General features: G+C 44.8%; 1 protein-coding gene across 1 annotated transcript in view; it reads right to left on the minus strand.

Annotated features, from left to right (window-relative positions):
- ABTB3 (ankyrin repeat and BTB domain containing 3) overlaps window positions 1-24,782 on the minus strand; it is a 334,406-nt gene that overhangs the window by 89,123 nt on the left and 220,501 nt on the right. The gene's annotated exons all lie outside the window — the stretch shown is intronic.

The following is a 24,782-nucleotide window of genomic DNA, read 5'->3' on the forward strand; positions in this document are numbered from 1 at the left end:
TGCCAGAATCCAAACTCCTCCTACTTGGCCATTCTTATATGGCTCCTCCAAAGACCAGTGTGGCATTGACTGAGTCACCGAACATTGAGGCATTTCGGTTCATCATCTGTGGAGGAAGAGACTGGGCTACATGCAGTCTGTGACCCACTCACGTAAGAAAGCGTTGTGATTCCTATACTCTACTCTACCCCCTACCCAGGGGGCCACTTTTATATAATGAATGCTATTGTTTACAGATGGGACCGTGTGCCTCCAAAAGTACCTGACCGCTCTGAGCACAGATCAATAATTTCCCTTAGTGGAACCCATGACCTGGTTACAGATTGTTTTTAAGAGCTTCTCTGTATTGTTGGGCTTCCCCTGTGGCTCAGCTGGTAAAGAATCCATCTACAAAGCAGGAGACCTGGGTTCAATCCCTGGGTTGGGAAGATCCCCTGAAGAAGGGAAAGGCTACCCACTCCAGTATTCTGGCCTGGAGAATTCCATGGATTGTATAGTCCATGGGGGTCACAAAGCGTCAGACATGACTGAGCAACTTTCACTAAACACTTCTGGTGATTCAGATCACCAGGAGGACCCAAGTATCAGCCCTGGACTGATCTTGCTAAAGTCAGAAAAGATTCTTTTTAAGTTATATGATGAGTGCTTTATAATGCATGTTTCTCTTTTTGCCTTGGAGGCCAGGAAACTCAAAGCTAAATCTTGTTCTCAATTTTAATAATAAACCTTGGGGGAGATTTTTCTGGTACAGTGGTCTTCCTTAGTGTTAATGACATGAGGTTTTGGGGTTTTTTTTTTTGTATTGTTTATCCTTGTTTTGTGGTTCTGATAGGGACGAAGTAAAAGGACAAAGTAGCTGATTAATAGTTAACCCCACTAAGGGATTAACTTAGCGAGTAAGTAAAGGAAATATATGGGAGACCTCTGCAAGTTAATGATCACTCAAGAAAGCAGTTTGCTTACCTGCAAAACCAAGCAGGCTTGCTTAGCAACAAAACCCATGTAGCAGAAGCATGAAACACACCCCCAAACAATGAAACAATGGTGAAATGAGACCCACACCTTGGCCAGTAATGTCAGTAATTTAATGATTCCTAGGACATACTCCTTTGCATACACTAAAAAAAATAAGGACATTATACTGAAACCGAGATGATTTACCGTATTTTAGTATATGTTGCCATCTTTTTGCTCATTTCCATTGTACCATGACAGTCCCAGTTTGACCCTATAGGAACAAGAAAACTGTCCTGCTCTACATGGAGGAGGAGTTGATGCTGGAAGTTTGACATTTACTAAAAATGAAGAAGAAGGTGGTCTTCTGCCCCTCCCCACTTTTCCTTTGATTATAAAACTGCAGTCCATAAGTTCTCACTGTGGCACTCCCGGGTCTGCCCGCTTCTATCTCTCAGAAGCATCCTATACTAATAAACTCTTTCCTACCTGTACGCTGTTTCTCGCTGAATTTTTTCTGAGCCAGGACAGAAGAATCCACGTTTTATCAAGGCCAGAGACATGTCCTGCGATTTCAGTTCTATCTAACTCATATTGTGAGTCTAGCTCAAGTCTTTTTCAGAGTTAGTTATAAATGATGAGTGGATAACATCATCTGTCTCAGACTGTGCCAAGGCCCCAAGATTACCTGGGATAATAAAATAAAAAAGAGAATGTCACTATGTAGCATGTGGGCGGGGGGTCCTTTGGAAACATAGAGGATGGAAATGGGATAGAATTTCCCTGTAAAAAGGAAAATAAAGAAGGGATATGGAGAAAGGAAGGAAAGAAAAGAAAAATCCTGAGACTTAATAATCAAGGAAGGGACTAGAGCAGGAGGAGAGACAATTCTGATGCCTACACAAAGCAACCATTTGGCCATGGAGCAGATTTATGGACTCTCCATATGCATGAGAAGAAAACATATGCACAATTTACTTCTTTGACTAAATGTTAACAATTTTACACTTTGTTGAATCTGAAAGTGAGAGATGACAGAAACCAGGAAGGATTTAATTAAAGGAAAACCAAAAGGGCTATTTGTTAAGCTGGACTTTGGTGCTATCTTGGAAAGGATTCCTTGTCTAGGTCAGCACTCCCGGTGACCCTCTCCAGCCACATAAGTGAAATAATCAGGGCTGATTAGCTGATGAGATGGAAAGGTCTGGGTGTTCCCTACCCACCTGCCACGACCTGTCCAATCCTCTCAGGAGCATTCCTGCTGCCTCTCCTAGTGAAGGGGTCAAGCTTTGGGGCCAGTCTCAGGGGAGGCAGTGTAACGAGATCCCATCCAGGGATGAGCCTAGGTCAGGGAGGGGGACTGGGCCAGGTCAGGAGCAGTACTTCTCTGAGATGGAGGAATGGACTGGCAAGCAGGGTGGGGGTGGGATGTGTGTGTGGTCAGATGGGGTGCGGGCATTGGTTCTGAATGGAAGCTGAGTGTGTGGTGAGTAGATAAAGCAAAGGTGTCATGAATCCCTTAGATTCCTCTCTCGCCTGAAGACGAGGATAATGTTCACTGGCCCTTCTTCACAAGGCCACTGAGACGATGAGGTAATAGGTATGGAAGTACAATTAAAGATTTACATTTAGGCATCTTCATGTACACCAGGCACCTAACACACTTGGGCTAAGTTGCTATCAACTTAAACATCAGATTAAGATAAACACTTTTTTTCCAATAGTCATGTACGGATCTGAGAGTTGGACCATAAAGGAAGAGTGCCAAAGAACTGATACTTTTGAACTGTGATTCTTGAGAGTCCCTTGGACTGCAAGGAGATCAAAACAATCAATCCTAAAGGAAATCAACCCTGAATATTCATTGGAAGAACTAATGCTGAAGCTGAAGCTCCCATACTCTGGCCACCTGATGCAAAGAGGCAACTCACTGGAAAAGACCCCAATGTTGGGAAAGATTGAGGGCAGGAGGAGAAGGGGCGGGGGGCAGAGGATAAGATGGTTGGATGGCATCATTGACTCAATGGACATGAACTTGAGCAAACTCCAGGAGACACTGAAGGACAGGGAAGCCTGGCATGCTGCAGTCCATAGGGTGGCAAAGAGGTGGACATGACTGAGTGGCTGAACAACAACAACAACAAGGAAGGTAACTCTGATAACCAAAACCTCATCTTGTCAGCAGGAGAAGGCAATAGCACCCCACTCCAGTATTCTTGCCTGGAAAATCCCATGGATGGAGGAGCCTGGTAGGCTGCAGTCCATGGGGTCTCGAAGAGTCGGACACGATTGGGCGACTTCACTTTCCCTTTTCCCTTTAATGCATTGGAGACGGAAATGGCAACCCACTCCAGTGTTCTTGCCTGGAGAATCCCAGGGACGGGGGAGCCTGGTGGGCTGCACAGAGTCGGACATGACTGAAGCGGTTTAGCAGCAGCAGCATCTTGTCAGCGTCTTTCAGCCACAACTGTAGCAATACAACACACTGCCGAAAGAGGGAGCTCCTGCACACTTGCTCAGCACACAGACTGGGTTCTCGTGGACTTTGCTATCAGTTCCTCACTCCTGTTCTCCTTCCGCTTCCAGCTTTCCAGCCTCTTAGTCTTGCTGTATTCCCCTTTCCTTATTACTGGAGCAGTCCACCTTTCTAGGTACATCTCTCTGCTACATCCTCCTAGAGATCTTCTTTTCCAGACATGGCTCCTGCACTGGGCTGGCCTCAGCGCTACCCGCAGGAAGCAGGCTCATGACACGTGCCAAATATGAATCACTTATCTCCTGGAAAACTCAGACGGCAGGCCAAAGTCAAGTACACATTATCACAATGCCAGGGTATTAACTCCACTATTCAAATGACTAGAGTGTGGAGCGCTGGATTTCATTATCCATGCTTATTTATCTTCAGTTTTCCCCTTCTGTGATACCCAAGGCAAGGGGTTCAAAGGAGTAAGTGCTAAAAAGTGTTTGTCAAGTTAAACTGATAACTGTTTCTATGAGTTCAGGGTCTGGTGTCAGATGGTCGTGAGTTTTGGTCCTGGTGCTGCCAGTTAACTGAGTCAGTGACCAAATCTCAGCAAGTCACATGGCCAGGAGCCTCAGAATCTAATTGGGAAATGCGGAAATAGGGAAATACGTGCCCTCCAAACTTTCCCGGCACACAGAAAATAAATTTCAGTAAATGGCAATTGCTTTGAACAGCAAAATGGTGTGTCTGAATTAGAAATTGGACTGGTGTGTTCTGGAAATCTCAGGGAGCAAATGAAGAAGTAGTGGTGGAAGCTCCAGGGAGCAGATCTCATCTCCACTTAAGTAAGACCTCAGAGGAGTCTTGGCTGTCTGGAGCTAGGATGGGAAGGAAGCCTCAAGGGCTGCTGCCTTGGCAGGGCAGTCCCTTGGGTAGGACCTTAGGAAGGAAGTTGAAACATTGAATAGGCAGTTGGTCTAGATGGCTATTTGGAATCCCTCTTCATCCTAAGGGTCCAACATTCCACATTTAACTGGTTGCCCACTGATGTAAGACTCTTTCTAGGACTGGACCATTGCATTATTTTCTAGTTTTTCTCTTGTATCTTTTCACATTGCTGTCACGATGAATGTGCTGAGACATAAATGGGGTCATCTGATAAAAGTATAAATTCCTCGGCCTGCCCATTTGTTAACTGGCTTCAACCCATGTCTTCACTCCATTCCCTTCTCGCTGGTCCAGCACCACTGTGCTCCAGCCACATGAAACAACCAGCCGTTTCTGGAACACACATGTGCGCTCGCACCTCCCTGCCTCGCTCTTGCTGTTGTTCCCTCTCTCTATCCTCTCCATCCAGTTAAGTTCTACGCATCCTTTGAGAAACAGATCAAATCACTTCCTCTGGGAAGTATTCCCCAAGAGCCCCCCGCCCCATACTCATAATATAGTTAGTCCTTTGTTTCCCTCTGCCTCGATAAGCATTGTGTATGTAATTCCATAATACCATATATATCATATTATTATTGCAATTTATGTCTTTACTACTATCCCAGCTAACTGTAGGGGCATGAACTATTCAGCTTTGTATCCCCCAAACTTGAACATCATAGTGCTTGCCACTCAGGATGACATTTGATATTAGTGTCCTGATTTATTCTGTCTCCTCCACTAGACTGTCAGCTTCATGAGAGCAGGGATTTATCCTGTGCTCTGCTTTATCCCAAACACTTCTGTGGTGCCTGGAACTTCGTAGGTCCTCAACCAACATTCTTTGAGTGAATGAAAGAATGACTGTTGAATGAATCAATAAATGTTTGTTAAATGAATCACTGAATGTGTGATTAAATCCTGTGAATTTGCTTAGCTTAATTCTGGTGGCTTTCTCACCTTACCGTGGGTGATGGGTCACTGGAGTGGTTTTTATAAGGACTAGGTAAAATGATAAAGATAGTCACATGTTGTTTATTTTCAGTTGTGTTAAGAGTAGGAATGCACATAATTAAAATTCAATGAGAACCAGGCTTGGGTAAAAACTCTATAAAAAGTTAGGTTCAGGAACTTGGCCAAGTGTCCCAAATAAATCCCAGTGACCCTCAAAGACTTTAGACTCTGGGAAAGTCAGACATGAAACATAAATGGTGGGCAGGCTTTGGGGCCACATTTCTCTTGTGTTGAGATGTTCCCTGTACCTGATTTACCACCACAATAAAACTAGGGAATGAGGGGAGGCTGGCAAATTGTCACCAGCAACAAGTTCTCTGGAATAATCTACAAGGCTGTGCCAGTTCCAGAACCGGTTTTAAAATTGCTAACTGGTTTTAAAATTGCTACTTCTAGTGCTTTTCCATTTGTAGATAACAAGGGCCAGCTTGTTAGGGATTTTGCATGTTTCAAACATTGTATGTGGTCTATATACCAAGAAAAGACACAGTTCTGTTCACTTCAGTGAACCAATTCAGTTCAGTTCAACTCAAATAATTCAGATTAACAAATATTTACTGAGTGTCTCATTGTACATGGACTAGAAATCAAACTCCTCTATATACTCAAAAAGTTCTGCAAGATCTAACACTGTCCACCTTGGACTTCATTTCCTACCATGCTCACTCATTCTGTTCCAGCCTCACTGAACTCCTCGCTACTCCTTGCATGTTCCAAGAATGTTCCTGTACCAGGGCCTTGGCACTTGCTGTTCTCTTTGCCTGGCAAGATCTTTGCTCAGATAGCCACCTAGTTTCCTGTCTTGATTCCTTTATTTCTCTGCTCAAATTCTATTTCCTTGGAGGAAACTTCCCTGACTATCCTGGATAAAATTGTACCTCTCATCACTGTACTTGGTTCAGGTACCAGTTTTATTTCTGTTTATGTCACTTATCTGTGCCTGATACTTTACTATTTATGCATTTGTTCTTCCTCTGCACCCCCTAGTAGAAAGTAAGCTCCGTGAAGACAGATATTTCGCCTGGCATAGAATACATGTGCTATACATACAGTCAAATAGATGAATGAATAAAATGAGCTCCTACTATGCATCAGCTTCTATACTTGATGATATTGAAAAGACTTTAGTCTTCAACCAACTCATGATCTAATGTGAAAAACATGAGAAAAGTGGCTTATCTGAAAAGCCTTTTGATAAAGGAAGGTACAAAGTCTTATGGCAGAATGAATCAGAATCAGCTGGAGCTGAAGAGGGTAGGAGTATGTTGCAAAATGCCGTCCTGAGCCTGCAAGTGGGAGAGAGAAGGACTCAGAAGAGGAATCCAGGCAGAGGAAGTCAGATGAGGAACTGCAGAGCCAGCTTGGGGGGCTCTGTGTGGACCGGAGTTGCTGAAGGGATAAGTGGACGGGAGGTACTGGCGTGGATGAATCTGAGAGATGATAAAGGTGTGAACAGGGAGGACTATTCATGGAGCAGGCCAATCACTTAAAACCTGTTCCTTATTTACTGACTCTCTCCTTAGAGCGAGGGTCCATGTTGAGTTTTGTGGAAGACACAAGGATTTAAAACCTGAACCCCGGTGTTCAGTCTAGCAAGGGAGGTTAGTGTGGCCACATAACCCCAGTTTCCCAGGGCGTCCCTAATGGTGATGTCTGTTTGCCCTTAATTATCCTGTAAACTTGTTAGATCATGACTTTCAATTGGGGGATTGGAGCAGAAAGTGGCCATCAAAGAAGGAAGGGCAGATAACCATGATGCAAGGCTGATAATAAGTGCCTTGTGGGATGTTCCTGTAAAGTGCTCTGGGGTCTGGAAGGGGCAGCGCCTCCAGGGATGGATTTTTGGAGGCCGTAGAATCTGCAGTCAGTGTGAGTGTTTTCAGTAGGTTGGTCCTGGATTTTGACTATTTATTGGTTCCCTTTTTCCTTCATAACAATATTCTTTCCACACCATGCTGCCATAAGGGGCTGGAGAATGGCCATATGAGGGGTGGAATTCTATGTAATGAATTCATAGAGAGCAGCGTGACAAAGGACTGCCAAAGGACCAGCTCCAGCCTTGGAGTTTGAACTCTTCAGTGAGAACAAAGCCTGGGAAAATATGAACCTTCTTTTGCCAGCATGTTCTGCCCAAATTCCTGGGCAGGCCTGAACCTGACCTGCTGAATCTTGACCGAACTCCTCACACCAATTTGCAAGAACTGAGGAAGTCTTCCCTGGGAATGTTTCTTATCTACAGGGTGAAAACAGAGCGAAGACTTTAAATCCAGAGTTATAAACAAACACAGCCAACAAACAAACAATTCCTGGAATACTGCAAACTTCATTCTCTACAGACATGGCCAAGTACATGTGCAATGAACTCTGTACACTGTACAAGCTCAGAACTTGCTTGATGATGATGCTGGAATTCTCTTCTCTGTTCTAGAAACTACATGGGAAGGAGGGTGGGGAATTCCAGGGATCCCTAGAGCAGCTCCCTGGTTTCTTTTTATTTCTTTTTTTTAAAAGTTTAATTAATTAATTTAGCTGCACTGGGTCTTAGTTGGGCTTCCCTCGTGGCTCAGATGGTAAAAGAAATCCCCTGCAATGTGGGAGACCTGGGTTCGATCCCTGGGTCAGGAAGATTCCCTGGCAACCCACTCCAGTATCCTTGTCTGGAGAATCCCCCTGGACAGAGGAACATGGTATGCTGCAGTCCATGGGATCTCAAAGAGTAGGACATGATGAGGCATGTGGGATACTTCTTTTTGTAGTTCGGCAGCGTGTGGGATCTAGTTCCCTGACCAGAAATCAAACCCAGGCCCCCTGCGCTGGAGTGCAGAGTCATAGCCACTGGACCACCAGGGAATTCCCCGCCCTCTGGTTTTATCTGACTACTCACTGTATGGCTTTGGGCAAATCTCATGCTTTTCCTAGACTTTCCTTCCAGTCTCATAAGTTGTGAAAAGCAGCTCTGGCTGGTCTTTCCACTTTTGGAATCCAGGGAGGTTGCAAGTGTGGGCGATCCCCGGAAACCAAGAAGCACTCGCTCCAGGAGATTTTGATAATGACTGTGGTTAGAAGCGTTACAGACAGGGTGTTGCCCCTCCTGATATTTCCCACATGGCATTTCTTCCTGGAAAAAGCAGCAGGAGACAGGGCTGGGGAAGCCCACATTCCTCTCAGGGCTCTCCTCCTCCTGCAATTTCTCCCTCACATGGGCCATCAGAGACATGTGAATTAACCCCTCAGTTGCTCCAGGCAGACTACTCTTTTTATATCCATTCCCTCTACATTGGTGTTTTTATCACACCACTGTGGGCAGTTTTAAAAGAACAGCAATTCACAGATTGGAAACAAGTCAAATGCCCAGCAACCTGGGAACCGTTAGGCAAATTATGGTGCCTTCACAAGACGGAATATTTTGTAGTCATTAAAAATGATGTTTATGAATGCTCTGTAGTAGTGCTAGGATAATGCTTATGGCATACTAGTAAGTGAAATAAAAAAGATATAAAATTGTATATACACCATACAGTTATTTTAATTTGTATTAAAAAAAGGAAAAAATATGTGAAACAATCATTTTGGCTACCTCTGGGTAGTAGAATTGTGGATAACTTTAATTTTCTTTCTTATATTTTTATGTATTTTCCAAAGTTGAAAAAAATGAGCATATACAACTTTTCAGTAAAAAGACAGATCTGTATAAAAATCTGTATTTATAGCACCTGTATTGCAGTTGTAAACATATGCAGTCCATGAGGACAGCAGAATGGTTGGAGGGGAGAATGTGATTAAATCAATAAACATAGCAAAACTGTAGACTGGGGTACATGGAGACATGTATAGGCTTTGTTTGGGAAGTCAAACTTTGAGGAATGAAAAGGCAACCCAGATGCTCTGTTGCTCAGGGCAAATGACCAGATTTACTGCCTGGACTCTTTCCTGTAACACGTGAAACCCAGGTCTGTCCTGGCAGCTGTCAATATCACTATTTCTGAAAGGATAAAAAAGGAGTGAAAACTTGGCACAGGAGCAGGTGGATTGAAAGCAGGCTGAGCCCAGAGAATGCCCTCCTCCTTCCCTCTCTTTCTCTTTCTCCAGGCCTTGCTGGTACCAGGCGCTCTGGCTCCCACTGCCTTTGCCACCCTGGGGCAGCCCACAGTTTACACCAGGCAGTTTCAAAGGCTCATTTGTGTTGCTGTTCTTTACAAAAATGCTTTCCTGCTTGTTCAGAACATTCACGTACGGTTCCTGAGGCCCTGGAAACAGGGCAGGCAAAGGGTTCTGGGCAAATGAGAAAGAGCCAAAAATCCAAGGAAGCTAATATAGCTTTCCTCTGGACCATTCAGCAGAGGGAGGAGGCCACTGGTGACCCCTCTCACTGGGGGACTCTGCCACTCCGCCAAGCCATCCTTGTGGGACTTTTGCAGGAACATTCTAACTGGTCCTTCCATCACCCCCTGCTCCATCCTCCCGCTGCCATGCACTCAGATCATCTTCATATCCCCCTCTACTCTGTGCCAGGCTTGGCTGGCTGCCAGAGAGAGCAAGAGATGATCAAAGCCCAGTCCCTGCCAGCGAGGAGCTCAAAGTCTGGCAGCGAAGACAGACATTTGGAAGCAAATAAGGCCATAGTGGTGACTGGGGCCACACAGGAGCAGGTCAAGGGGACACAGGCTCTGGAATCACAGTGCAAGGATCAGCCTCCAGCCCAGGCACTTACTAGCTTAGCTGTGTGACCTTGGGCCAGTCCTTAGACTTCTCCACTCCTCCCCATCTGTATGTAGGCAGCGTTACAGTATCTCAGAGGCTTCCCTGGTGGCTCAGCGGTAAAGAAGCTGCCTGCAATCCAGGAGCTGCAGGAGACGTTGGTTTGATCACTGGGTCGGGAAGATCCGCTGGAGGAGGGCACGGCAACCCAATTCAGTTTTCTTGCCTGGAGAATCCCATGGACAGAGGAGCCTGGCAGGCTACAGTCCATGGGGTAGCAAAGAGTTGGACATGACTGAAGCGACTTAGCATGCACGCACAGTATCTCAGAGAGAGACTGGGGCATTTAAGAGGGATAACCTGGAAAAGCTCATCACAGGGCCTGGCTCAGATTGGCATTCAAGAGTTGTTATAATCATTCACAGAGGCCTTCATGGGCACCAGGGGTGAGGGGCACAAAGGTTTCACAGCAGAGGTGAGGATGCAGTTGTCTTGAAAGATGAGCAGTTATTTGTACCTTGCTCAGGCATTTCCCTTGTCCAAACCTTCACCCTAACTCCACCATTGAAGGAACAGAGGCCCATCAACACCTACAGGATGTATTTTTCTTCCATAGACTTTCAACTCAGTGTGTATTTTCTAAATCCTTGACTGTGGGGGAGGCCCAGGCACCACCTGACTCCTATGGTCTTAATGCAGACAGGACCTTCTATGGGCCAGACACCCTGCTGCAGCAGCTGGACAGCAGGACACAGGCAGGGTGGGAAGAGGACAGGTGGGGCAGCAGCTTTTTATCAACCTCTACAGAAATATTTCAGCATTTTAACAACTGGCTGAACATCTGCACTTCTGCCAACCTGCTGAAGGTCAGTCTGGCCTCTGGTCTATGGCATGTGCTTCCCCGCCTGCCCCCACCTCCCCCCCCGGCCCCACCCAACATGTATCTTGTGATTTCCTTTCTTGGAGCCTTTGCCAGCAGCTCCTCCCACCTAGAATGCCTGATCTCATCTGTCTTTCAAAGTCTGACTCAAAACCACCTTCCCTGAGCCTCCCAGCAGTTTATCTGCATCTCGCTTCTCACCCTTGGCACTTCCTATCTTTGATGATAAATGAGCTGCTCAGGGTAGAGCCTAGAGGTCTCTGGGCTTCCTCGCCTCCCCCCTCCCCCCAGCACGGGGCCACTTCTGAGCCCTGTGAACTTGGACAAGTTGCTGAACCTCTCTGCCTCACTTTCCACATCTATAAACGGGGGATGACGATAACAATACTTCCCTTCTGGGGTTCTCGTGAGGGATAAGTGAGTTAATTCATGCCAAGTGCTTATAATGGTTTCCAGCAAGCAGCTCTTCCAATTACTATGCTTGAAAGAGGCACTTGAGGGACTTCCCTGGTGGTTCAGTGACTGGGAGTCCACCTGCCAATGCAAGGGACATGGGTTCAATTCCTGGTCCAGGAAGATCCCACATGACATGCAGCAACTAAGCCCATGTGCCACAATTACTGAGCCTGTGCCCTGAAATAAGAGAAGCCACCACAATGAGAAGCTCACACACTACAATGAAGGACAGCCCCCCACTCATCGCAACCAGAGAAAGCCCTCCCATAGTAACAAAGACCCAGAACAGCCAAAAGTAAGTAATTTAATTAAATTAAAAAGAGGCACTGGATGTATGTTCAATGAATGAATGAAGAATGAACAACTGAATAAGAAGTCCATTAGTAAATAAAACAAGTAATTAAGAACATCGAAAAGTACAATAAGAAATGAAAAGCTCAAGCAGCACTGAGGTAAAGATTTAAGAGGCAGGGTCTGTATTTACATAGCCAGCTATTTGTTTCAGGAGGTTAACATTCTTCTCAAAGATTTTTTTTTTTGCTATTCTCTAACCAGATGAAGGCAATTGCACCCCACTCCAGTACTCTTGCCTAGTGTCCATGGGGTCACTAGGAGTCGGATACGACTGAGCAACTTCACTTTCCCTTTTCACTTTCATGCATTGGAGAAGGAAGTGGCAACCCACTCCAGTGTTCTTGCCTGGAGAATCCTAGGGATGGGGGAGCCTGGTGGGCTGCCGTCTGTGGGGTCGCATAGAGTCGGACACGACTGAAGCGACTTAGCAGCAGCAGCAGCAGCAACCAGATGAAGTGATTTGATTATTATTATTCCACTTACATTAGTGATACTTACTGAAGCCTAAGCTGGGGGAAATATTAGCAGGAAAAGGGAAGAGGTGGGGGAAACATATTAAAACAAGAATCTCCTATTGGCCTTTACCCTTTCCAGGGAATCCTGTGCTCCCTGCTTTATGCCTGATATCCTGCCCATCCCAGTGGCAGGGCACCTGGTTAATGGAGCAAACTCTGGACTCTACCCTGACTTGCTGTGTGACCCAGGCAAGCTGCACAATCTCTCTGAGCCTGAAGTTCCTCAGAAGAAGGCAGACTGTGATAGTGTAAGATATGCTACTATACTCTTAGGATGCTAGTGAAGACCCAATGACTAATGCACTTAGTAGAGTCTGTGTGTGTGTTAGCTGCTCAGTTGTGTCCGAGTCTTTGCGACCCAATGGACTGTAGCCTGCCAGGCTCCTCTGTCCATGGGGATTCTCCAGGCAAGAATACTGGAGTGGGTTGCCATTTTCTTCTCCAGGTAGAGAGTCTAGTATGTCATAAATACGTGGTGATATTTGTCGGTGATGATGATGATGATGGCTGCTTTGAAAAACTTTGCTCTAAGATGATCAAAACACAGAAACAAGAAAAATGCCTCCACAGTGGAGCTGGTCCCTACACTTCTTACTTTATTGCTTCAGGTGTGTGAGTCTCATGGACTGTTTTTCCTTTAAGAGGGACACTATGTGCATTGAGTCTCTAGTTCAGTCTCTAGTTTTCTGTGATGTTGGTAATGTTTCATATCTGGGGATCCAATACAGGAACCACTAGCCACATCTAGTTATTGAGCATTTGAAAAGAGGTAAGTGGTCCTAAGGAACCAAAGCTATAGTTTTAGTCAACTGAAGTTCATTTAAACAGTTTCACATGGCTACTGGTTACCATACTGGACACAGCAATGCTAGTTCCTTTATCTTTGTCATGAAGGTAAGGTTTTCCTTCCTTGTCCCATAAAATAAGGAGAAGCTGGTGTCAGACCAGACCAGATGGTTAACTGGGATTCAGAAAAGACTTGGATACTGAAATGAACAAGTGACATGCACGTGTTTGATCAGACTAACTCCCCAAGTTGGGAGAGGGGGCTGTTTTTAAACTTGAACCACCCAGCTTGTTACCTGTGGTCAGGAGCAATCACTCCCCCATAGGCTGGGAAAAAACTCCAGGGTAACGGTATAAGTTGTTGGACTAGCCCTGAGGGCTGGAGGCGTTTAACAGCCCTGAAGCTGACATGGTTTAGGATCTGCCCTGCTGCCTCTCCCTGGGGAGGACACCTGTCAGATCCTGCCTCACCCTTCTCCTGCACGCTGTGGCTAATTTGCTATTTCCGAGCCTCTGCTGGCCACCTTGTTAACTGGACGATGATCATTATATTTGGATGCCCAGTGCTTTCCCTTGGTCACTGCTCCAAAGCCTGAGAGTTCTGCAGGTTGGTCACATCTGACCTCTGGAATCCATTCATTTTGGCAAACTGCAGCAGGATCCAGCATCTCCATGAATTAAGGGGAATTTGTCATTGTTGTTTAGTTGCTAAGTTGTGTCCGACTCTTTTGTAACCTCATGGACCATAGCCTGTGAGGTCCCTCTGTCCATGGGATTTTCCAGACAAGAATACTGGAGTAGGTTTCATTTCCTTCTTCAGGGGTTCTTCCTGACCCAGGGATCAAACTTGTATCTCCTACATAGGCACACGGATTCTTTACCACTGAGCCACCAAGGAAGCCTGTGAATGGGAATGGAGGCCTTGCAGAGCTCAATCTGGTCCCCCCAACTGGGGAAATATTTCTTGGACACCTATTACGTGTTGAACTCTGCCAGAGAGATGAAAATACCAAAAAAGGTTCATTCTTGCCTTTGTTGTTCAGTTGCTAAGTTGTGTCAAACTCTTGGACTGCAGCACATCAGGCTTCCCTGTCTTTCACTATTTCCCGGAGTTTGCCCAAACTCACATTCATGGCTATCTAACCATCTCATCCTCTGTTGCCCTCTTCTCCTCTTGCCCTCAATCTTTCCCCGCATCAGGGTCTTTCCCAATGAGTCAGCTCTTCGCATCAAGTGGCCAAAGTACTGGAGTTTATGAAACTTGAAATGGGGGTAGGAGGAGGTTGGGGGAATGAATGACAAACACACAAATCCACAATACTGTTATTCACATGATGCTCTGTGGAGCACTGGCACTACCCGGCAGCCTGCTAGAAATGAAGCACTTCAGGAACTTCCGTGGTGATCCAGTGGTTAAGAATCTGCCTTCCAATGCAGGGGACACAGGTTCGATCCCTGATTGAACAACAAGATAACACGGGCCCCAGGACAACTAAGCCCCTGCCAAGACTAGAGAAAGCCTGAGCTCCACAACGAAGAGCCTGGGTGTGGCAGAGAAGACAGCGCAGCCAAAATTTTTTAAAAAAAGAAGCACTTCAGGCCCTACCCCAGATATAATGAATAGAATCTGCATTTTAATGAGATCCCAGGGGATTCAAATGCACTTTAAAATTTGAGGAGCCCTCCTACAGTATACCTCTAGGTTATAAGCACTGTGACTGTGAGACTAATAATGGCCGTTGTCTATAAAGAGCCTAATGCATGCTGGATTTTAAGTGCTTTCTATATATTAACACATAATAGCTTCACACTAGCCCTCTGAAGCAGATTCTATGACAGCTCCCACTTTACAGATAAGAAAACTGAGGCTCAGAGTGGTTAAGTGGTTGAGTTAAGGTCACAGAGATAGGAAGTGTCAGAACCTAGATATAAACTCAGGCATTATGGCGCCAGAATAAAAAATGTCCAGAGGTATAATTAATGCGCTATGAAGGTCCTTAGCATTACCTAAAGAGCTTCCAAACGGCATTTTCCTACTAGTAGTGACTAGACTTAACCATCTCACAGGTAGATGAAGGCATTTTTACCTCACAAGGTGGAGTGTAGTGGTTCGGTTAAACTCTGTAAGTAAAATAGCCCACGTAGCACACGGCACAATAATAGCTGCTTATCAAATGTTCATCACCTTTCTTTAGGCACACGTATGCCTCCATCAAGAGAGGGCTTACGAAGTACCAGATGGAGTTCTGGTCTCTCACCTTCCTTCTCGCTCCTCATTTCTTATAGGAGAAAGTGCTGATAGCCTGGCGGTTCTCTCAACCTTCTTTACTGCCTAATTTGTTCTTCCACCCAACAGCTCTTTAGAACAAGGTCTTGTTTTCTGTTCTTTCGCCTTCCTTTCCCCCACCCCGTGGTATGCATTCCATTCCCTTAACAGAGAGAAACAGAGAGAGAGAGAGAGAGAGGGCTTCCTTCCCTCTGGCCACACAGCATTCATTTGATGTTTCTGATACTCTCAGACCTGCCCAGGGCTTCCCAGGTGGCACTGGTGGTACGCTGGTGGCAAAGAACCCGCCTGCCAATGCATGAGACATAAGAGATGTGGGTTCAATCCTTGGGTAGTCCCAGTGCACCAGCCCCAAGCAACCAGTATCATGCATCGAACTTGGACTGGCGAGGAGGGAGGGGGGTTCGGGATGGGGAACACGTGTATACCTGTGGCGGATTCATGTTGATGTATGGCAAAACCAATACAATGTTGTAAAGTAATTAGCCTCCAATTAAAATAAATAAATTTATATTAAAAAAAAATCCTTGGGTAGGCAAGATCCTCTGGAGAAGGGCATGGCAACCCACTTCAGTATTCTCGCCTGGAGAATCCCACAAACAGAGGAGCCTAGTGGGCTACAGTCCATAGGGTTGTAAAGAGTCAGACATGACTGAGGTGACTTAGCACGCACGCACATAGACTTGCCCAAGTGTATAACTTTTTTATTTAACCTCACCGCACCTCAGTTTCCTCATCTGTGAAATGGGGAGACGTGAGGCTAGCTCCTGCCTCAAGGGGTATTCCAAGGACTGAATTAGTTAATAACATAAAGAATGTAGAGCAGGATCTGCCATATACTAAGTGCTGGTCAAAATCTCTTATAATATCTAAGAAGACATCAATCTGGATTAAGGAAGTAAATAATAACCCATGGTCATTTATGGATCACCTGTTAAATGTCAGTGATTACTTTTGGGGATAGCTAGGGAAATAAGCCTGGAGCATGCGAGCAGTACAGCCAGTGCCAATCCGAGGGCTGCCAGCTGGCAATGGCCACATGGCTCTCTGGATGAGAGATAGAACATGCAGGTTTCAGACCCAGCTCTATTCAGTTCTGCAAACATTTACTGAGCACTTACTAAATGCTATCCACTGAGCTATGCCCTGGACACTCAGTGCATCCTCAGACAATAGGGAAGGATTTTTGGAGGAAGAGATGCTTAAAATGAATCTTGAAGGATGAAGTGAGATGACGGAGCAGAGGGGACAGTGGTCCAAGAAGAGGGCAAAGCATGTGCAAAGGCACTGAGGCACTGCCTTTGCAAATCCACTGAAAATACGCTTATGACTCCAGACAAGTACACTCATCCCTCTGGGCCTCAGTTTTATCATCTTCAACATGAAGCGTGTTCAACGTGCCTGTGCCCAGCTGTCTTGACTTTAAATTCCATATCCAATGATGGGACAGTCCATTGGAAAAATAATAATAATAATCCACGTCAATTCAATGACATGGATCAACTGCATTTACCATTGGGTCCTTATTTTGTGAAACAACCAAAAAACTTTTGCACATACACAGAAAACTAAGATTGGAAGGAAATTCCCTATAAGGTCTTAGTGCTCATTCCTGGATGCAGAGACTCTGGGTGACTCAAAGTTTCTCCTTCAAAGTTTTTGTATATTTATATTTTATTTAATAAGTATATTCATTTTATATCCTGTAAACATTCATAAAGATTATAAAAGATTCTAGAGATTAGGGATGAGGCTTTCAAATATTTCTTTCAAACCATAATCCAGGGACAGCAAAACAGACTAGCAAAGACAAACACTGAGTAGGGCCTGATGCCAAGAGTTCAAAGACTAGTTCTGCAATGTTAGCTGCATGACTTTGGCAAGATTATCAACTCCAGTGAAGTTAATGTAAAAAAAAAAAAAGAAGTTTCAAGAAATATAGTTACCTTCCTCCAGGCAAGAGACTCTTTTTTTTTTCTATTAAATTTTACTTAATTTCTAAAAAATGCAAGTCAACAACCACAGCATCAGGAACTAGCATCTTTTTTAAGAAAGGGCTAAATAGTATTTTCAGCCTGGTAGGTCATTTGGTCTCTGTCAGAACTAGCCACAAGTGCCAAAGAAGCTATAAATAATATGTAAACAAGTGAGTTTGGCTGTGTTCCAATAAAACTTTATAAAAACAGGCAGTGGGCCAAGCTTGGCCTGAGGGGTATCGTTTGCCAATCTCTGCACTGCGTTGATTTAATGGCTCATTAATGGGCTGTAACCTGCAGTTTGAAAAATATTGGGATTAGAGTTGCTTTTACCCTGGCCAGATGAAGTAAATTGCAGTGACACTCATGTCACACATAGATCATGTTTTAAAACTTTGTTTCTTAAGGTAATTATTTAGAATTCAACACGCATTTTTTTCATTAGAACTGTTTATACAATGGTTGGAATTGCAGGCAAGCCCACAAATAGCCCTGCAGAAAACAGGTCTAAAAACATGGTTCTCCCACTCTGGGTTGTCCCTATTCATCCACTGGTTCTGAATTTCTCCAGGACCCACTAGCACTGGGGTACATTTTAGAGGACTTTTGTGCCAGATGTGATCATGGCCCTTAGGAAGATGAGAAAGTAGCATTCTTCCTCTGGGAAAAGGCATCCTGCATTGCTGCTTAGAATGCCAGGAAAAAAATAGTTCTCCTGTCTCTTCCTTCTTGCTGTCGAGGTTCCTAGGGTGTCAGCCGAAGGAGTCCATATGTTGGGGAGTATTCCCTGTGGTATATAAGCCAATCAGTTGTGAGCTGTGTGGCTAATCATGGTCAAAAGTACTGAACTGTGCAAATGATCCACTTATGTGTTATTTATTTTTTAAAAAGTAAAGTAGAAGAGTGTAGTGACCCTCTGTCAAGCTTTTGGGAGCCTGGAACCACTGATAACCTTACTGTTTGGAGAATTTCCCGTATCATAAGTTCATGGTTCAGTAAGGTAGAAATTCATGTTCCCAGTTACCCCTCCTGCTTTGTGCAGGGATGTGGCCCAGGCTCCACTGATTTAGAAGCAAGTGGTGTGACATAAATGGAACATGACAAAGGAGGTAGCAGAGACATTTAGCTTTCAAGGGTAATGGTGACAGAGGTCCTCTGGGAGTGACCATTGTCCAGCGTTAGTTGCAGCATGTGAACTCTTAGTTGCAACATATGGGATCTAGTTCCCTGACCAGGGATCGAACCTGAGTCTCCTGCATTGGGAATGCAGAGTCTTAGCCACTGGACCATAAGGGAAGTCCCACACCAGAAGTCTTCTTAAGCTCTACTAAACATATAGACTTATGGGACCATCATAGCCACTCTTGTCCTGTGTGACAACATCAGACGTTCCCTTTACTGGGAGGCCTTGTAACAATTCACCCAGCCATCTCAGAGCTATCTTCTACCCAGGTGATGCTCAGGTGCAAGAAGATAAGATCCACTTGGGTGGTTGTGAGAATTGCCCTGATTTATGAATCCAAGCATCTCCTGTAACAACTCCACAGAAATAGCTTCCAAGGTCCTTGAAAGGAACATCACTATTATAGGGATCAGTGAATTCAAGGAAGCCCAAATCTCTGGATATTTACCAAGTATTTATAGTACTATAAGGCCAGATATAATGTACCAATCTAGGGTCATTTTGACCATAAGCAATGTTGCTTAGTAACACAATTGATATTGCAAATTTTATCATGTTTCCAGGGCAACAGAGCTAGAGAATTAACCCAAGGTCAAATTCTCATGCAGGAAGGGGAAGGATTTGTTAACCCTCTGCTTACGCTGGGCCTCTCAGAGGTTTTCTTTCTGCTAAGCAGGTTCAGCTTTTGCAACTAAACATTCCTATTAGTAGTGTTGCTTGTATCAAGGATACTCTCCTCACTTGTGTTCTGATATACATACCTTGATGGGAAAGAATGGGGAAGAGTTACAATCAGGCCAGAAATTTTGCATAACCTTGGGTGTTTCCACTGGAATATGTTAACATTTGGATATCATTTGTCATGTACTGATGTGTTCTGATGATTTTCTGGTAAGGTTTCTTGGAAGATGTATTTGAATATTGTTAGCTTCTAATGTCTGTTGCTTGGTTAACTCTATTTCCTCAAGTGTAAATTTTTCCATTTGTTAAGACTGTTCTGTTTCTCCCATTCATTTTCCTCAAATTCTTGGTGATTGGAGGCTCATGTTCGTGGCTGAGATTTCCCTGGTAGACAGTCTGCCACATCTGTTTGCACAGCTCTGCTTACAAGAGGGGTGAGAACTGCCACTGCCTGGGTGTAAAATTTGGTTGGTTTCCTCAAGAGACTGGGGTACAGTAAAAGTACCTAATGCCTAGTCTTCTATGTGAAGCTGATCACTGTTCGTCTCAGGCATTACCGGCTAACCCAGGCAACAAAACACTCGTATTTATCCTCCTCTTTTTAATTTTATGGTGACAAATGACTGAAATCATTCATGTCCAAACACATCTAGGAATCACTAGTATTTCTAGTAATGATGTTGTTGTTGTTCAGTCACTAAGTCATGTCCAATTCATTGTGACCCATGGACTGCAGCATACTTGGCATCTCTGTGTTTCACTATGTCCTGGAGTTTGCTCAAATTCATGTCCATTGAGTCGGTGATGCCATTCAACCATCTCATCCTCTGTTGTCCCCTTCTCCTCCTGCCCTCAATCTTTCCCAGCATCAGGGTCTTTTCCAATGAGTCAGCTTTTTGCATCAGGTAGCCAAAATATTGGACCTTCAGCTTCAGCATAAGTCCTTCCAATGAGCATTCAGTGTTAATTTCCTTAAGGATTGACTACTTTGATCTCTTTGCAGTCCAAGAGACTCTCAAGAGTCTTCTCCAGCACCACACTTTGAAAGCATCAATTCTTTATTGAAAGCATCAATTCTTTGGCTCTCAGCCTTCTTTATAGTTCAGTTTTCATATCTGTACATGACTACTGGAAAAACCATAGGTTTGACTATATGGACTTTTGTTGGTAAAGTGAAGTCTCTGCTGTCTAGGTTTGTCATAGCTTTCCTTCTGAGGAGCAAGTGTCTCTTCCTGACCCAGGGATTGAACCCAGGTCTCCTGCATTGCAGGCAGATTCTTTACCATCTGAGCCTCTAGGGAAGCCCCAGTAATGATATAAGGCAGGAAAATCTTGTCATAGATTTAAGATGATTCTATTAAAAAACAGTAGTAGCCACACGTGACCCCTAACCTCAGAACTGAGGTGTTTACATTTATCATTACTGTTTGGGAAATACATATAGCTTAATCATAATCTTACAAAATTTATCTGAGTTTTTTTTTAACATAAAGTGAGAGATTTCAGAAGCTCAAAAAATAGTAGCCAAAGTTCTGGAACAACTTAAACTACAGAAATTTTATGCTGGCACTGAGCTTCTTCAAAACCCCACAATGAAAAATGAAACTATTCAAAACAAATGTAGCAACTCGAAAGCTATGCCCACATGAAAGAGGAAAATGGTAAACGGAGACCTAGTTCCAGATACTCCAGCCAAGAAAGGCTCTTCTGACAAGCAGAGATGGTTTGAGGCACAGAACAATCTTTATTTCAGTCAACAAATATGTCTCAGACTTTCTGTTGGGTATGGATGAAAAGCACACAATATTCAGCTCCTGTTCTTGAAGAGTCTGTGATAAACATATAAGCACTGTAACCTTACCTGACTTTGCCAGCATAGATAATGAAAGCAATGTTGTTTGATTTTGGGGAAAAGGATACAGGAAGAAAGATAAAAAACAGCTCCAAATTAGGATGCTCCCTCCCACTGGAAACGTCTTGTTAGTAAGTTTTGGTATGAAGTGGCTGTAAATGTTTTACTGGAAACAGAGCCCTCTCTCCTCTGAAGCCCTTCCCTGCGTGTTTTCAGATGCTAGTAAATACCAAGCTCTATTCTAGCTCAGAATGGGAAGAAACAGCTTTTTGTCTAGAAGGAATCATACACAGGCTTCTTTAGGGACAACGACAACAGCATTTTAGAGCTAAAAAATAAAAAGATGTATATCAGCTACTCTCGCAGGATAAGGGGAGCTCTCCTCCTATTAAGCACGGCACTGGATGTCTTAGTTACAATATCTAATCTATGGCTTACACCAGTCCCAAGAGGCTGGTCTTATTCTCATTTTACAGTGGAAGAGAAGAGTTTCAATAGGGATGAGATGACTTGTTCAAGGTCCCAGAACTGGAAGAAGCAGAGCCGGGATCTGATTCCAAAGTTGTTCTGACTTCCAAATCCATATACTTTCCCAAAGACCAAAGTGAACAGAACTCAAAAAATGGTAAGTTCTTTCTGTTTTGTGTCATCCCCTGAAAGTTCAACCAAGGAGGAATGGAAATATTGACATAAAGGACTCCGACAAACTATAGAACATGTTCTCTTTACTGGGCTCTCCCTCACAGCTCATTCCTCTTTAAAACTTGTTCCAGAAAGTTTGCAACCCTTAGATGGTCTCCCTAGACTAACAGTCACTTCAACTACACTCTGAATTCTGAAAACAGATTCCAGAAGGGAAGATGGAAACTACATAACTGAAAATACAATGGGAGCCACGCAATGCTTGGGGAGTTGGGGACAGGGATAGGTCACAGGATGAGATATGTATTTTAGAGTTTCAGTTTGGTGGCCGTGAGGATGGAGCTGGTCAGAGAATATTAAGCTTCACACCCAGGGAGACCATTTAGAAATGAAATGCAGTGTCAGGTGTGACTTAGCGACTGAACAACGGCAGCAGTAAAGGGAACGAGGGGCTGGGCCGTGCAGTGTGGCAGCAATCTGGGGAGGAAGGGTTAGAATAGCAGTCCCCAACCTTTTTGGAACCAGGGACTAGTTTCATGGAAGACGAGTTTTCCACAGACCAAGGGTGGGGGATGGTTTCAGGACGATTCTTGTAAGGAGTGTGCACCCTAGGTCCCTTGCATGCACAGTTCACAGTGGGGTTTGTGCTCCTGTGAGAATCTACTGTGCCGCTCACCTGACAAGAGGTGGAGCTCAGGCAGTAACGTGAGCAATGAGGATATCCATCTGAGTAAATACAGATGACACTTCGTTCGCTTATCCACCGCTCACTTCTTGCTGTACAACCCAGTTTTTAAAAGGCCATGAATGTGGGAGGGGGGGCAGGGTTGGGGACCCCTGGACTAGAGGAATGGGAGATGGCACAGATATTGCCTCAGTAAGATCTACTGACTAGCTGGCTATAGGAAGGAGGGAAGGAAAGGAAGGAGTGTGGGGTGAGGCCCGGTTTTCTGACTGGTTTGACTAGGTTGATGGCGATGCCATTCTTGGAGACTGGGAGAAAGGAGGAACAGTTGGTTTGAGGGGCAAGATGTTGGCCTTAGTTTTGAGGTGGTTGTGAACACTCCTGATGGAAATGTTCCATAGGCAGCTGGATCAATAGATTTGTCCATTCTTTCACCCTACAAATAATTATCGACTTTGTGATATATACCAGATGTTGAGTTTGGCATTAGGTACGGAGCGACAACCAAAACAGATGTGTTCTGTGTCCTCACAAAGCTCACAGGCAACACACACACACACACACACACACACACACACACACACACACTTGCTGTGTTGGGCAGAAAAGAATAGGGTATCCTGAGAAGATCCAGCCTGAGAGTGTGAGACTTGACAGTGAAACTGGAAGGCTGAGTTGCATAAGGTTCTGGCGCTCAGTGGTGATGAGGTCTAACTGGAGATACAAGGGGGTCATCTACAAAGAGGCAGGAATTGAAGGGTGTGGGGAGGAGATGAATCAGAGGAACTACCCCATTCTACAGGCTTTTGGGTGGGGCTGAAGAACTAGATACCCCAAAGCTGAGACCAGTGGCTTCCATCCTCCCAGCCATCATGATTCATACTCAGAACACAAAGTCTTGGTGTGTCTGACTGAGGTTGTTTTCTGCCTGGTGACCATGTGCACGTTGCCACCTCTCCACTTTGGGTATGTTTGGCACATGAAAATATACACAGGGCACCACTGATTTGGCCTGGATACTGGCAGACGTGACTAATCCCCTGATTAAGTTAATTCCAGACTGGCTTGAAATATTGATGCTAACTTGGGATTCTTAAAAAAAAAAAAAAAGAGGCAATTTCTGTCTCACCCATGCTCCATCCTCTTCTTTAACTGAAAGCCAAGAGACATGGTTTAGGAGCTCAATTAAATCCAATCCATTCTGGCAGAATTAGAGCATCCAATGAACATTTCAAAACCACTTGGAATCATTTAATAGAGAAAAAGTGCATTGAGCCCAAACTGGGAGCTGTTTAGCTATGTGTGGTAAGCTCTCCAACAACATTTATAAAAGGGAATGTTTTTTAAGCATTTACTACATGCTGGGCACTGTTCAACGCATTCAGTCTTCAAACAGCCCTATGAAGGATTTATTCTTATTTTATAGATTTTATAGATGAAGAAACTGAGGCACAGGGAGGTTAAAGGCACTTTTCCAAGATACCCTAGCTTTTAATTGGAAGAGCCTGGATTCGAACCTACAAGTCTGGGTCACAGAGCCAGCTCTTTTAACCACTCAATAAACAGGGTCATTACTGTAGTAGTTACAGTGAACAAGCCTGTGTATATTGGAAGATGGGCCTGATTTGTGAGATGCTGGGGGAGATGAGGGGCTTCCTGGGTGGCTCAGTGGGTAAAGAATCTGCCTACAATGCAGGAGACGCAGATAGATGCAGTTTGATCCCCTGGTTGGGAAGATCCCTTGGAGGAGGGCATGGCAGCTCTCTTTAGTATTCTTGCCTGAAGAATCCCATGGACAGAAGAGCCTGGTGGGCCACAGTCCACGGTGTCACAAAGAGTCAGACATGAATGAAGCAACTGAGCACCCACGCATAGGGGAGATGAGCTTTGTGGACCTGTCCGCATGGAAAGAGGGGACGCCTCCAGGCAGCCTTCTGGACTGATGGCAGTTTGGATGCCTTGCCTCTGACAGGGTGAAGTCATCCTCAGAAAATCCTGGGGTTTTCCAGGCAGAAGGGAACCTGGAAACCACTTAGTGTTGCTGCTGGTTTATGGACGAGGAGGTTGAGGACAGGGGAGTAGATGGATGGTGCTGAGGAGCAGCAGAAGCTGGGTCAGAGGGAGCTTCCTCTTCCAGGAAGCCCTCCCTTCCTTCTCTGCCATGAGGACTCTGCCTCATGGAACCTGCTATGCTGTCCCCCATGCACCCGAGAAGCCCACTTCTGGGTGAGCAGGTGTGACAGTTTCCCCTTGAAGTGCCCAGGACAGCCAGGATGAAATGAAGACAGACATCTCCCACCCATAGGGCTAGCATCCCCCAAAGGTGCCTTCACAAGGAAGCCCACTGGCACTGCAGAAACCCTCATCTCTCCGGAATGTGAAGACCCACTCTTCTGACCCAGGCCACTTTTATCCCAAATTGGACCGG

This window comes from Bos mutus, chromosome 5, assembly GCF_027580195.1.
Source record: "Bos mutus isolate GX-2022 chromosome 5, NWIPB_WYAK_1.1, whole genome shotgun sequence".
NCBI classification, from domain to species: Eukaryota; Metazoa; Chordata; class Mammalia; order Artiodactyla; family Bovidae; genus Bos; species Bos mutus.